This window comes from Zalophus californianus, chromosome 6, assembly GCF_009762305.2.
Source record: "Zalophus californianus isolate mZalCal1 chromosome 6, mZalCal1.pri.v2, whole genome shotgun sequence".
NCBI classification, from domain to species: domain Eukaryota; kingdom Metazoa; phylum Chordata; class Mammalia; order Carnivora; family Otariidae; genus Zalophus; species Zalophus californianus.
In genome coordinates, this window is record NC_045600.1 from 21210025 (window position 1) to 21224752 (window position 14728).

General features: G+C 39.6%; 1 protein-coding gene across 6 annotated transcripts in view; it reads left to right on the plus strand.

Moving 5' to 3' along the window:
• The window catches only part of STON2 (stonin 2), a 139868-nt gene that overhangs the window by 111863 nt on the left and 13277 nt on the right, over positions 1-14728 (plus strand). The gene's annotated exons all lie outside the window — the stretch shown is intronic.

A 14728-nucleotide genomic window follows, 5' to 3' on the forward strand; every position in this document is an offset into this window, starting at 1 on the left:
TGTTATTTCATATTTGCTTCCAAACTAGAACAGAGGTTATGATTATCCCATGTTACAGGTGGGGAAATGGCACAAAGAGACTTGCCCAAGACCATAGCAAGTTTGTGGCAGAGCCCGGACTAGAAATAAAACCTTCTGTATCATGGGCTCCCACAGTGCCAAATGTCTCTTTACAAGTTGTTCCCCAAGGGTACCTAGACTCTAAGGAATAATCATTATAATAATAACACCAAATATTTATAAAATGTTTGCTATGTAAACTTTACATAAATTAATTCAGTCCTCATCACAACTTAAGAGGTTAATATTAAGGGTGACTTGGGTGGCTCAGTTGGTTAAGGGTCTTGCCTTTGGCTCAGGTCATGATCCCAGGGTCCTGGGATCGAGCCCCGCATCAGGCTCCTGGCTCAGTGGGGAGCCTGCTTCTCCCTCTGCCTCTGCCCCTCCCCCTGCTTGTGCTCTCTCTCTCTCTCTCTCTCTGTCAAATAAATAAAATAAAATAAAATAAAATAGGTAAGTACTGTTATCTCCATTTTACAGTTGAAGGAACTAAAGCCCTAGTACACTTAAGTAACTTGCCCAAGGTCACAGTGTTAATAAATGAAATAGCCAGGATATGAACCACCCTGGAGCCACAGCCCATTGACCACTTGGCAGTGCAGTCAGAACCTATCCACTTCCCACCTGTTTTTGCCTACGGTGACCCAGACCAACGATGACAACTCTTCAGAGAAGAGTCTTAAATTCCTCCCCTCCAACCTTACCAGAGTTTGAAGTATATGTCTTGTATTGTTTAAGCCAGAGGAATACTGTTCTATTTCCTTGTGAAAAGAATGAAGGAGAATGGAGAGGAGCAACAAAATAGTTTGGCTCAAAGCCGGACACGTTTGGAAGGTTCTAGAAATCTATATCTGCCCATGGTTCCTACAAAGATCTTGTCATCTGTCTCCTGCCTGGCTACTAAATAATTTGGATTGTAAGCAACAGAAGCCCCACTTTACTAACTTTAAGCAAAAGGAATTTATTCTAAGGATATACTAGTTTACAGAATCAGAAGAAAACCTTCATCATGGTCTCCAAGTACAGCAAAAGAGGGCAAGCCCCAGTGCACAAGCACCTTTCAAGTTTCTGCTTGTGATCTATTTGATCCTGACTAAAATAAACCACATGCTCCAGCTCAGAGTCAGTGTGGGAAGGGACTGCCCAAGAGCATGGATAGAAGAAGGAAGAATCTGAGGCCGTTTTGCTCTCTCCCACAGATGGTCAGGTACCTTGGCAACTTTAAGCCTCAAGTCAGCAAGAACTAATGTGCAGGCTCTTCAGCGTGCCTCTATCTGAATACCTCAGCTCCCGCTATTTTCCTGTGCTGGCGTCAGTCTATCCAAGATTTCCAAGTATCTGACTTTGCTTGGGTCATATGCATCAGGGGTGGGGCACCTTGATTGCTGAAGGCTTGAATGAGAGGGGGAAAAGGTTTGGTTGTGAAGTGGTTACCCAAAATCATGGGGGAGGGATGCAGGAGAGGCAATAGGCGGTTTCTTCCCTCTGTACTGTTCACTCTATTGAATTTGTCCTTTTGCTCTGAATTATGTGGGTTGAATTTTCCTCTAAAACTTTATTGAAAGCAAAAGTAACAGTTTCAACCTGTTACTTGAACAACAGGACATTTAAAACATTTAATTTAAAGATACTTGCTGAGGGGTGCCTGGGTCACGCAGTTGGTTAAGCTTCCAGCTCTCAGTTTTCACTTGGGTCCTGATCTCAGGGTTGTGAAATGAAGCTCCACTTTGGGCTCCATGCTCAGCATGGAGTCTGCTTGAGCTTCTCTCTCTCTCTCTCCCTCTGTCCCTCCCACTCGTGCTCTCTCACTTTCTCTAAAATAAATAATAAATCTTTAAAAAATAAATAAAGACACTTACTGTGCTAGTGATGACCCTGGCATGGGTCAGGATCTCACAGGCTCACAGACATCCCTTCTTCCTGTCATTGCTGTGTCTTCACTGGGCACCAAGAGGATAAACCAGAAAGGGAGATGAGACTGGTGGTCTGATACTGAGGTCATACAGTTCTTGACCCTGGCAGCAACTCTGACATTTATTTAGGTTAATTTCATAATTTCTGCAGAATTGGAAGACTGTTCTTAAAACTCTCTAGAAAGCAAGGAGGAGTGGATGAAATCATATTTAGCTAGGTTCTAGGCAACAGGGAAAGCCTGAGATAGGTCATTAGCATGATCACAGGGGAGCTGGGGCATTTAGGATTGAATTACTGCCCAAATAAAAGGAGAGTTTAAGGGAATAATAGATTCTTCTTATTTAGCAAGATACTTCTCCCTTTGGACTGATGACCAAGACCATTTTTCTGGTTACAATAGCCCACTTTTACAAAGAACAGGGAAGAGGTGATATCTTTTTGTATATGTGAAGTCATGCTAAGTATTTGAAACATGCCTAATGTACTATATCAGTTTTCTCCGAATGTTTGTTTGGTCATGTTTCTCCAAAGACTTGATCATGAGCCTCTAATATGTGTATGTGTGTATAATATTATTAATTTATTTACAAATTACAAATATACTAGGTATTTTAGTAAATGTTTTATAACATGTAGACAAACATTAGAAATGTTTAAAGGATGGGTTAAAAAGTAAACAGAATTAGAAGTTGTGATATTTTCTTCCCACACCCCAGTAGATCATTCCATGTACATCTTTGGGTGCATTCCCCCACTTTGGGGACTACTTATCTGGAATATGAAAACATCTTACACCTTCCCAACAATTACATAGGCAATTCTTAGTACCAGAGGGATAACAGAAAGTTGGATGTTCTGTCTTGAGCAGAGTGTACTCAAGCCTTAACACTTCTCTTACGTGATAGACTAGTGCTACTTTGTTGTAGTCACAATGACGTTGTGAATGCAGACCCTCCTATCTTGTCATCCCCAAGCCTTTGGGGATTTATCTATGCAATAATTGTGGAAAGATTTGGACACATGGAATCATAATCTGAGACAGTCCTCTCTCCTTCTCCATCGCTCTTTCCCTTCCTTCCATTTTTCTTCCTCCTTTCCCTCTTCAATATGTCCTTCAATCTCCATCAGATCATTAATACAACTTCAAAGGCATTCTCTCTGCTCTCTTCCCCCTCTCTTTTTTTGCTTCCTTGAGAACTCTGAAATAATGGTTACATATTTTTTATTGTGATAGCTAACATTTATTGAGCTGTGGGCCAGTTAAATTCAGTGTCTATTAATGATCTCATTTACCCTCACAACTTTATGTTATTTGCCTTGACAGCTGAGAAATCCTGAGGTTTAGAGAGGGTGAAGTAGTGTGCCCAAGAGCTCGTAGTTTTCTAATGGCAGAGCCAGGTTGATCAGACTCCAGGGCCCAAGCTTTACCCTCTATTGCCTACAGTGGCACAAAACAGGCAGTAGAGACCAGCACGAAGCCAGGAATTCAATCCGTCGTTAGCACAAACCACTTTTAAACTAGCCTTTCCTTTATGAGTCTTGTGTCCACCCAGGAGACACTGGTGTATATATGCCAGACAGTGTGGATGCTATAGCAAGTCAGGAAAAGTACCGAATGGGTGAACCATCTGGAAATAGCATTTCACTGTTTGCCTGCAGATTATCTACCTCATGAGGGCTTCTGAAAAATTTGAGATGTTCAGAAATACAAATCATCTCTACCTGCAAGAATAAATATATGGTCATGCTAGAAATTAGTTGCTGTCCTATTTTACTAAGAAATTATCTTAACTTGGTATGTTTACAGTTTATAAATTTCATCTACCATCAGTCTGTATAAGAGCGTCTCTTGGGCCACCTTGATGGTTCAGTAGGTTAAGTATCCGACTCTTGATTTTGACTCAGGTCATGATCTCAGATCTCATGATCTCCTGAGATCGAGCCCTGTGTCAGGCTCCACACTGAGCATGGAGCTGCTTAAAATTCTCTCCCCTCTCCCCTTGTCCCTCCTCCCACCCTGTGCATGCATGTGCTCATGCTTTCTCTCTCAAAAAAATAAATAAATAAATATAGAATGTCTCCTTTATCTTGGTAACTAAACAGGAGCTGGATAAGTATTGAAATGAAAACAAATTACCAACTCCAAATTCAATTGAAAAGAAGTGGCTTATTTCATACAGGAGCTGTTGGTTATTTTGTTATTGTCATTGCTGGAAAGTCCATATAGAATAAAGTAATGAGCTTTGGGCAATATAGGTGAAAGGGAATCATTTATAGAGATCTTTTCAGCTAGTGGAAATTGTCCTTAGCCTTTGTATGGGTGATCTTAGACCAGCTGATGGTACCCCTGCCACCAACAGACCTTTTGAATTTCTCCTGGAAGCTATATTATAGCCTAGCAGTTCTCACATAGAAGACAGGCTTGATACAGACTCAGTCCGAATGCCCGCTCTTCTCCTTATCCCCAACAGACATGTACCCAAGCCTATGGAATACTTTGTGAGAGCCCCCAGCTCTATTTCTTTGCCCTTATCACAAGCCCCCTGCTGAATTTACAGAGTCAGCCTTGGAGAAGTAGCAGTTCCTGTTACTAAGGCTCAGACGGGTTGTTGCTGGGCTGTTTCCTCATGTCGTAGCCAGAAGAATAGTGAGTAAGGTTATGGGGGCACACATGGGTGAGACGTCCACTGTGGCAGAGGGACAGGCGGGCCTGATGGGTCACCTGTCCTGATCACAGGAAGGGCATGGACATTGTCCCAGTGCCCCTGCAGACGCTCCTTGTCCTGGTCCCCACCTCTGGCACTTCCTGGGTATAAAAACTCTGCTCAACTCAGAGTCAGAATGGAGACCCTCTTTGCCCCTTGCCCCTTCCATACATTCTCCCTTGCAGTAACTTCTGGATGCTTCTCCTTCTCTTTTAAGCTCCTGAACCAAAAGAACCTTTCCACTTCTCATCACGCCAGAGATGAGTTGTTGTTTTTTTTAATTTCTATTTGAGTATAGTCGACACACAATGTTACATTAGTTTCAGGTGCAGAACATAGTGATTCAGCTTCCTCATGCCTTATGCTATGCACACTGCGAGTGTAGCTACCATCTGTCCCCATACAATGCTACTACAATACCATTGACTATGTATTCCCTATGCTGTGTTTTTTATTCTTGTGACATATTCATTCCATAACTGGAAGCCTGTGTCTCTCACTCCCCTTCATTCATTTTGCCCCTCCCCCCACCCCTTTCCCTCTAGCAACTATCAGTTTGTTCCCTGTATTTATAGGTCTCATTCTGCTTTTGTTTCTTCATGTTTTTTAATTCCACATATGAGTGAAATCATATGGTATTTGTCTTTCTCAACCTACTTACTTCACTTACAATAATACCCTCTAGGTCCATCCATGTTATTGCAAATGACATGACTTCATCTTTTTTTATGGCTGCATAATATTCCATTATGCATATGTGTGTGGTGGTGTGTGTGTGTGGTGTGTGTGTGTGGTGTGTGTGTGGGGGGGTGTGTGTGGTGTGTGTGTGTATGTGGTGTGTGTGTGGTGTGTGTGTATGTGGTATGTGTGTGTGGTGTGTGTGTGTGTGTGTGTGTGTATGTGGTATGTGTGTGTGGTGTGTGTGGTGTGTGTGTGTCACATCTTCCTGATCCCTTCATCTATCTATAGACCCCTTAGGTTGCTTCCATATTCAGCTATTGTAAATAATGCTACAATAAACACAGCGGTGTATGTATCTTTTCAAATTAGTGTTTTCATTTTCTTTTGGTAAATACCTAGTAGTGAAATTAATGGATCATATGGTAGTTCTATTTTTAATTTTTTGAGGAACCTCCTTACTGTTTCCCACATTGGCTGTCCCACTTCACATTCCCACCAGCGGTGCACAAAAGGTTGCTTTTTCTCCACATCCTTGTCAACACTTATTACTTGTCTTTTTTATTTTAGCCATTCTGACTGGTGTAAGGTGATAGATATCTCATTGTGGTTTTTAGTTGCATTTTCCTGTTGATTAGTGATGTTGAATATCTTTTCATATGTCTGTTGGCCATTTTTTAAAAGATTTTATTTATTTGAGAGAGAGAGCACAAGTGGAGGGAGGGGCAGAGGGAGAGGGAGAATCTCAAGCAGATTCCCTGCTGAGTGGGCTGCCCCAGGCAGGGCTCGATCCCAGGACTCCGAGGTCATGACCTGAGCCAAAGTCAGATGCTTAACCAACTGAGCCACCCAGGCGCCCCTCTGTTGGCCATTTGTCTTGGGAAAATGTCTATTTAGGACATCAGAGAAGAATGTTATGGTCCATTAAGCAGAGCTTCATTGCCCATCCAAAAAGGCTTACACCCTAGAAAGCCCTTTTTGTTGAACCTTCTTTGGTGTGCTCAAATGGTCGAGGATGAGAGGGAAATACAGGAGCTTTTTGCTATGGCAATAACAAATAAAACACAGGTAAGGTTCTCAGCAGGCCTTATTACTAGTTAAGTCTTTGATACACCCTAATGTATAAAACGTTAAGAGATTAATTTATAAAATGGAATGTTGATTTTTCAGTTTGTTATAGATATTGGAATCTGTCCCTGCTCCCTGCCTGTGACCTCTGCTGGGGAACTGGACTTGGTTCCCTCAGACAACAGCAAGGTGTTACAATAAGATCTCTGCCCTGGTGGGAGTTGAAGAATAGTGTCTTCATCTAAGACAACATGAAGAGGTGATATCGGAAAGGCATAGTAAGCCAGGGAACCAGTAAGCCAGTTGAGTGGAGGTTTAATTCTTAGAGGAAGAAGCCAAAAGCTGGGATCCAAAGACTGAGTACTGGCAAAGTGAGCAGGGGCAAAACAGAAGCAAAGGTTTAGAACCAGAGGGAACAGATTCATCAGGAACACACAAGTTCCCGAGACATTCATCAAACTTAAAGTCTGATGCTTGCTTTTCTCAGCAAAAAGGAGATAAAACGTGTTGGGTTAGCTCATCTTGATAAACAGGGAGGGAGTTGGCAGGGAAACTCAATACTGCTTCCTAGGTCCTCTTAGCAAATAGAAACTGAAATGTAGTGTCAAATGCTCCTGCTAGGGATTTGCTCAAATAGTTAAGTGGTAGTTCTATGAATCGGCTTCTTTACTTTGAGGATATCTCTGACCAGCGTCAGTGCATCCATCCTATCTCCTGGAGAATGCTAAGGAGAGATGAATAGACTCAAACCCTCTGGCTCTCTTTATCAGTGTATTGTGATGACTAAGCAGGTCTCAGTTTTGTTTTGTTTTTTTATCCCAGTTAGAAGCTCCCTTGGTAAAGTTCAGACTAATGACTCTTCTCTCACCCTTACACATTCACACATCAGGGGATGACATCACCTGACCTTACGCCCAAAGGCTTCTTTGTATAAATGGATGTAAATCCTTGTTTTAATTTCTTTTCCCCTACTGAACAATGCTCCTGAAAAGGTGTGGGTCAAGGTAACTCTTGCCAATCTCAAAGGCAATGGGATTTTAGCTTTTAACAAACAAGCATTAAGAAAATATCAGAGTTAGTGAACATTAAAAGTAGGACTTTTTTTTTTTAAGATTTTATTTATTTGACAAAGAGAGAGAGAGATCACAAGCAGGGGGAGCTGCAGGCAGAGGGAGAGGGAGAAGCAGGCTCCCCACAGAGCAGGGGGTCTGATGTGGGGCTCTATCCCAGGATCATGACCTGAGCCGAAGGCAGTCGCTTAACCAGCTGAGCCACCCAGGCGCCCAAAAGTCAGACTTTTTAAATGTCACCTTGGGCAGTCCACTTAAACTTCCTGAGCCTTGGTCTTCTCAGCAAAATGAAGGGGTCAAGTTTCATTATTTCTAAAATCTCTTCAAGCCCGAAAATTCCATGTTCCTCTTTTCACTCTACAGATCAATCCACAAATATGTAAGGGCCTGCTGTGCATCTGAGGTTTTCAGTATATGCTCTTGTGTAACAGTGACTGTGGTCTCATCTTGAGAAAACTGCAATAATCTCAGAATATGTGTTCTTGCCACTGAAAATAACTTCCAGTGAATAGCTCTCAGTAAGTTTTTTGCATTTGTCATTGAATGCACACATTAGGTTAACAAATGGGGAAAGAAGATGACAGAGTATCTGCTGTATTCAAAATATAGAAACTTAATCTTCCCCCATAGTTCTGACTTCTTCTTCAGATTAGTGACTTTGACTACCATTGTAATCATTTAATTTAATCTTTGGGGAACTTAAAATAGATTGTGGTCTAACATTGAAAGGATCCTCCATTTCTTTTTTTTTTCTTTTCACTTTTTTAATTTAAATTCAATTAATTAACTTACAGTGTAATACAGAGGTAGAGGTTTCAAAGGTAGAAGTCAGTGATTCATCAATCTGATATAACACCCAGTGCTCATTGCATCACGTGCCCTCCTTAATGTCCATCACCCAGTTACCCCGTCCCCCCCGCTTCCCTCCCCTCCAGTAACCCTCAGTTTGTTTCCAGTGATTAAGAGTCTCTTATGGTTTGTCTCCCTCTCTGGTTTCGTCTTGTTTTATTTTTTCCTCCTTACCCTATGATCCTCTGTTTTGTTTCTTAAATTCCACATATGAGTGAGATCATATGTGGAATTATTTATTCCATTACCACATGATAATTGTCTTTCTCTGATTGACTTACTTCGCTTAGCATAATACCCTTTAGTTCCAGCCACACCATTGCAAATGGCAAGATTTCTTTTTTTTTTTTTTTGATTTTGTGTGTGTGTGTGTGTGTGTGTGTGTATATATATTTCACATCTTCTTTATCCATTCATCTGTCGATGGACATCTGGGTTCTTTCCATAATTTGGCTATTGTGGACATTGCTGCTATGAACATTGGGGTGCAGGTGCCCGTTCGGATCACTATGTTTGTATCTTTGGGGTAAATACCTAGTAGTGCAATTGTTGGGTAATAGGGTAGCTCTATTTTCTATTTTTTGAGGAACCTCCATACTGTTTTTCAGAGTGGCTGCACCAGCTTGCATGCCCACCAACAGTGTAAGAAGGTTCCCCTTTCTCCACATCCACGCCAACATCTGTCGTTTCCTGACTTGCTAATTTTAGCCGTTCTGACTGGTGTGAGGTGGTATCTCATTGAGGTTTTGATTTGGATTTCCCTGATGCCGAGCGATGTTGAGCACTTTTTCATGTGTCTGTTGGCCATTTGGATGTCTTCTTTGGAAAAATGTCTGTTCATGCCTTCTGCCCATTTCTTGATTGGATCATTTGTTCTTTGGGTGTTGAGTTTGATAAGTTCTTTATAGATTTTGGATACTAGCCCTTTATATGATATATCATTTGCAAATATCTTCTCCCATTCTGTCAGTTGTCTTTTGGTTTTGTTGACTGTTTCCTTTGCTGTGCAGAAGCTTTTTACTTGATGAAGTCCCAATAGTTGATTTTTGCCTTTGTTTCCCTTGCCTTTGGAGACGTGTCTAACAAGAAGTTGCTGTTGCTGAGGTCAGAGAGGTTGCTGACTGTGTTCTCCTCAGGGATTTTGATGGATTCCTTTCTCACATGTAGCCTTCATCCATTTTGAGTCTATTTTTGTGTGTGGTGTAAGGAAATGGTCCAGTTTCATTCTTTTGCATGTGGCTGTCCAATTTTCCCAGCACCATTTGTTGAAGAAACTGTCTTTTTTCCATTGGACATTCTTTCCTGCTTTGTCGAAGATTAGTTGACCATAGAGGTGAGGGTCCATTTCTGGGCTCTCTATTCTGTTCCATTGATCTATGTGTCTGTTTTTGTGCCAGTACCCTACTGTCTTGATGATGACAGCTTTGTAATAGAGCTTGAAATCCAGGATTGTGATGCCACCAACTTTGGTTTTCTTTTTCAACATTCCTTTGGCTATTCAGGGTCTTTCTGGTTCCGAGCAAATTTTAGAATTGTTTGTTCCAGCTCTGTGAAAAAAGTTGATGGTATTTTGATAGGGATTGCCTTGAATGTATAGACTGTTCTAGGTAGCATAGACATTTTAACACTATTTGTTCTTCCAATCCATGAGCATGGAACGTTTTTCCATTTCTTTATGTCTTCCTCAATTTCTTTCATGAATGTTCTATAGTGTTCTGAGTACAGATCCTTTGCCTCTTTGGTTAGGTTTATTTCTAGGTATCTTATGGTTTTGGGTACAATTGTAAATGGGATCAACTCCTTAATTTCTCTTTCTTCCGTCTCATTGTTAGTGTACAGAATTGCAACTGATTTCTGTGCATTGATTTTATATCCTGCCACTTTGCTGAATTCTGTATGAGTTCTACCCACCATTTCTTTTTTTGTTTGCACCAGTAAAGACATTAGGAAGCTCTTAGGTACTAGCAGTTCTCCCTGTAGTGTCGAATGAGAACCTGATTTTTATACATGGCTTTTGTTTGGCAGCAGCCCAACTCATAATAAAAGTAATTTGGAGGTAGCAAGTGGAAGAGATAGTAATTAAAATTATGCTGGATTTTTGGCTTTGGTTTTATTTTACTAAGTCAATAAAATGGAATTCTGGATGATAGTTAATTTTGTTCTGAAGATAATTAGTTTTTGCCTATTTCTTACTGGAGAAATTTGCCGGCTTCCCCGCTCCCCACCTTCAGTGTTTCCAGTATCAGCCACATCAGTCATAAGTGTCATGGGAAAGATCGAACTACTGCTTTATCAACATGGATTACAGCTACACTGTTTTCTTTCTCTGAGGTTAATTAGCAGGAGTGCTAAAGATGTGTTTTGACCTTCTGTTATTTCTTTATTTTTGTAAGCAAACAGTATTTTTAATACAGATTTAATATTTTTAAAACTCCTCTTACCTCATAGGAGACATCTGTTTTCACATCAAAATATTATGAACTATTATATTCCAAAGCTTTTTAATACATGTATGCTTTATATCATGAAAATGTACCATTCTAGTAGTAGTAGTAATAACAGCTGACGCCTACTGAACATTTATTACTTGCCAGGCACAATTCTAGCATCTGTATTTACCCAACAACCCCGCCAGGTAGGATTTAATATTTTCTCAGGGAAAACTGAGTTGCAGAGAAATGAAACAACTTGCCCAAAGTCACCTAGCTAACAAGCTGCAGGTACAGAATTGAAACCAAGGCAAGCTGACTCCAGTTCGTAGGTACCCGTTACTATTCACTCAACAATATATATCATGATCAGCTTCCACGTAAATAAACATGCATCAGTAGCATTGTCTTGATAGCTGCATGGGATTCTGTTTTCGGGCTATGAATACTTAATATGACCAGTCTCCCATTATTGGGCATTTAGGTTGTTTCCAATTTTTCTATGATACAAACGTTACTGTGGTAAACATACCACTATTCTTTGCATGCCTGTCTTGTTCTTTTCTTAGATTACACTCCTGTGAATTGGAGTTTTTGGATCACATTTTTTGAGACTTTTATACAAATTTTCAAATTGCCCCTCAGAAAGATTTTTTGAACACTTCCATCAGAGTGTAAATTTCCTTGTGTCACAAATAATGATTATTAGTCATACTAAATTTTTGTCTCTTTGACACAGAGATAATTGTATTTATTGTTTTATAAGGTTAAACTTCTTTCCCAAATAGTTATTAGACATTTATATTTCTTCATTAGCAAATTATCTGTTCTTACCCTATTTTATTTTATTTAATTTTTTGGTGAGGGTGTATCTTTTTTTTAAGAATTTTTTTTTTTTTTTAATTTGAGAGAGAGCAAAACATGAGTGCAGGGGTAGGACAGAGGCAGAGGGAGAAGTAGACTCCCCGCTGAGCAGAGAGCCCACCTTGGGGCTCCATCCCAGGACTTTGGGATCATGACCTGAGCCCAAGGCAGATGCTTAACTGACTGAGGCACCCAGGTGCCCCAGGTGTATCATTTTTATTAAGAATACACTGTCATATTACAAAAAGGATACCAAGTTTTTGTCATGTATGATACAAATATTTTCTTCCAGAAATTTTTACATACAGATAAGTTGGTTTTTTTACATATGAAAGTCTCGAATAATATAATAAGGAAGTTTTAATAAAAAGAGGCTCAGAACTATGGACTCAGAAACAAACTGAGGGTTCTAGAGGGGAGGGGGGTGAGGGGATGGGTTAGCCCAGTGATGGGTATTAATACAGGAGGGCACGTATTGAATGGAGCACTGGGTGTTACACACAAATAATCATGGAACACTACATCAAAAAAATTAATTTAAAAAAAAGAGGCTCAGAAAATATATGACCTAATCTTTGCAAAAACAACTGAAGATGTCTTTCATTCAATGATAAATGCTGGAAAATTAAGAGCTTACAAATAAGGAAGTCAGTGTTAATAAGGGATTATTTTTTAAAGTTGTATTTGTCAGTCCTTGGGTTCACCCCAAGAACTGCTTTATTTTCATGTGAACTAGAGACCACTTTTGCTTTTCATCTGTAAAAGTATCTTTATTAAGACATTTTTTCTTTATAAATGATTTTGTAGAAAGAAAATCTCATTTCCAGAAATTTGACGTATGCCCCACTACTGCCCCAAATGATGGATTTTTAAAATGGATTGTAATCATGGGAGATGAAACTGCCAACAGAGAGAATATTCTGTAACAAAGTCTTTTGATTCTTTTTAATGGCTGTCAAAGAGAATATAGAATCTCTAGAAATTAATTTAATTAAAAATTTTCCCTGCAGATTTAAAGAAACTTCATTTAAATTGTATTCGAAGTCTAATGCTTCAAAACTGTCTAGGACTTGGTGTGATTTTAAATAACTTCACTTAAAAAGGAATTTATTGTAAAAAAAAATTATGTTCACTGGAGACAAAGGCCTTTTTCCCCCCCTCCTTTCTTTTTTGGCTTCATAGAGGAAAATGAGAAATGCTATTTTGGGGACAAGATTCCCAACAGAAGGGAATCCTTTGGCCGCAAGAATAAACAGCTTTGGCAGAAAAGCACCCTCCACAGGAAAAGGACTTTGGCTTATTCAAACTAGGGAGTGGTGATGAGCCCCAAGGCAAAAAGGATATCCCTGGTACAGGGGCTGGGTCAGTACCAAGCTGTTTGGGTGGGAACAGTACTGTTACAAAAGCGCCTTAGAGTGGCTTCATAAAGAATTGATGAGTTTTGAGATGCACTCCTTTTCCAGTTGTCTAGGGAGGACCAGTTACTGTTCCAAGGAAGTGATTATATTTTACTCAGGGCCACATTGTTCCCTTTAGCCTTTGGTACAATCATAATAGTAGTAGTAGTAGAAATGATGGTAATAAAATATAAATCCTAAAAACCTGGGTTGTTTACTGACCCTTTTCCCTTCATTTTCCAGAAAATAAATCACACATCTGCAAAAGTGGATTAATGATTAATTTGAAGGAAAGTCTCATTTTTAATTTTAAAAATGCTTTGAAATCCTTTTGTAGTTGCTGTGCCTACAGAAAACACTTTTTTACCCATTATATTTCTGGGATGAGTGTGGATATGTGTGTATGCACGCTCACATACTTAACCTACATTTTCAAAGTGACGTTTTCAGTAGAGGGAATTACTCTTTGTTTGAATAAATACATTCGGAAAGATGAATAACAAGCGAGCCATCCCATCCACACGTAATTTCACCTGCAATTACGTGTGGCATTGCTAATTTCGTTTGGTTAGATATTCGTGAAGGTTTAGTGAGGTGGTCAGAAAACTCAACTACTTGACTCAACCACTGAGCATCGATTTCTCTTTGATGCCAGATTACTGGCAGCAGAAACAGTGGGTGGAATGGTAGCAGAGATCCCCATACACATTCCTCCAGGGACAGAGAAAATAGAGCTGCCCCCATGCAAAGTCTCTTTTCTCACTTACTCAATTAACAAACCTTTTACCGAGTATCTACTATATGCCAGACACAGACTTGTTTTCTGTGCCATTCCTTCACACAATCCACTCCTTGCTAAAGGCTTCAATTTCTCCCTCCCTTTCCACAGTCCCAGCAGATACACAGGGTCTTTATGCTACCTGAAAAGTTTGGCTCTTTCCCACATGGAAACTCAAGTCCTGTATCCCCTCCCTTGAAGGCCCTGCTAAGGTGGAGTTTTTATTTATAATAACCCCCCTTTTCCCCCATAAGATAAATAAGCCCCAAGTGGAAGTGGATGGAAAAGTATTTTAGAGAAAAAAGAAGAGATTATATTAGGAGTGTTTTCTCATGTTACTACGTACTTGTAAATGTTTTAATGGCTAGATCTTATTCTATTGTATACCCTGGTTTCTTAACATTTACCCAAAACTTGGTTCACAATTTGGATTTATTTCCCTAGGGCAAAATTACTAAGTTATTGTTTATGCACATTTGTAAAACCCTTAATACAAATTGCCAAATGACTTATAGAGAGTTTATAGCAACTTACAGTTCCATTAAAGGTCTGTTTACTGTTCATATCATGGTACCCTTACCCTCACTGAAGACTAAAAACTTTAAAAATGTTCACTGATTGTTTTTAATTTACATTTTTTTTATTACTAGTGAGATTGGACATTTTTTCACATGCTTATTAGACATTTTTAGTTTCTCTCTCCTGAGCTATCTGTGTATGTCCCTTGTCTATATTTCTGTTGGAGTTTTTATAGTCTTCTTGTTCACTTGTATGAACTTATTTCATCTTAAGGGTGTTGATAATTTGTTTTTAATATTTATTGATCACATTTGGGTGAAAATCCCTCCAATTACATTATTTGCAATCACTTAGAACAGATAATTTGTTTTGCTCAATGAGATGAGATCAGCTTTAT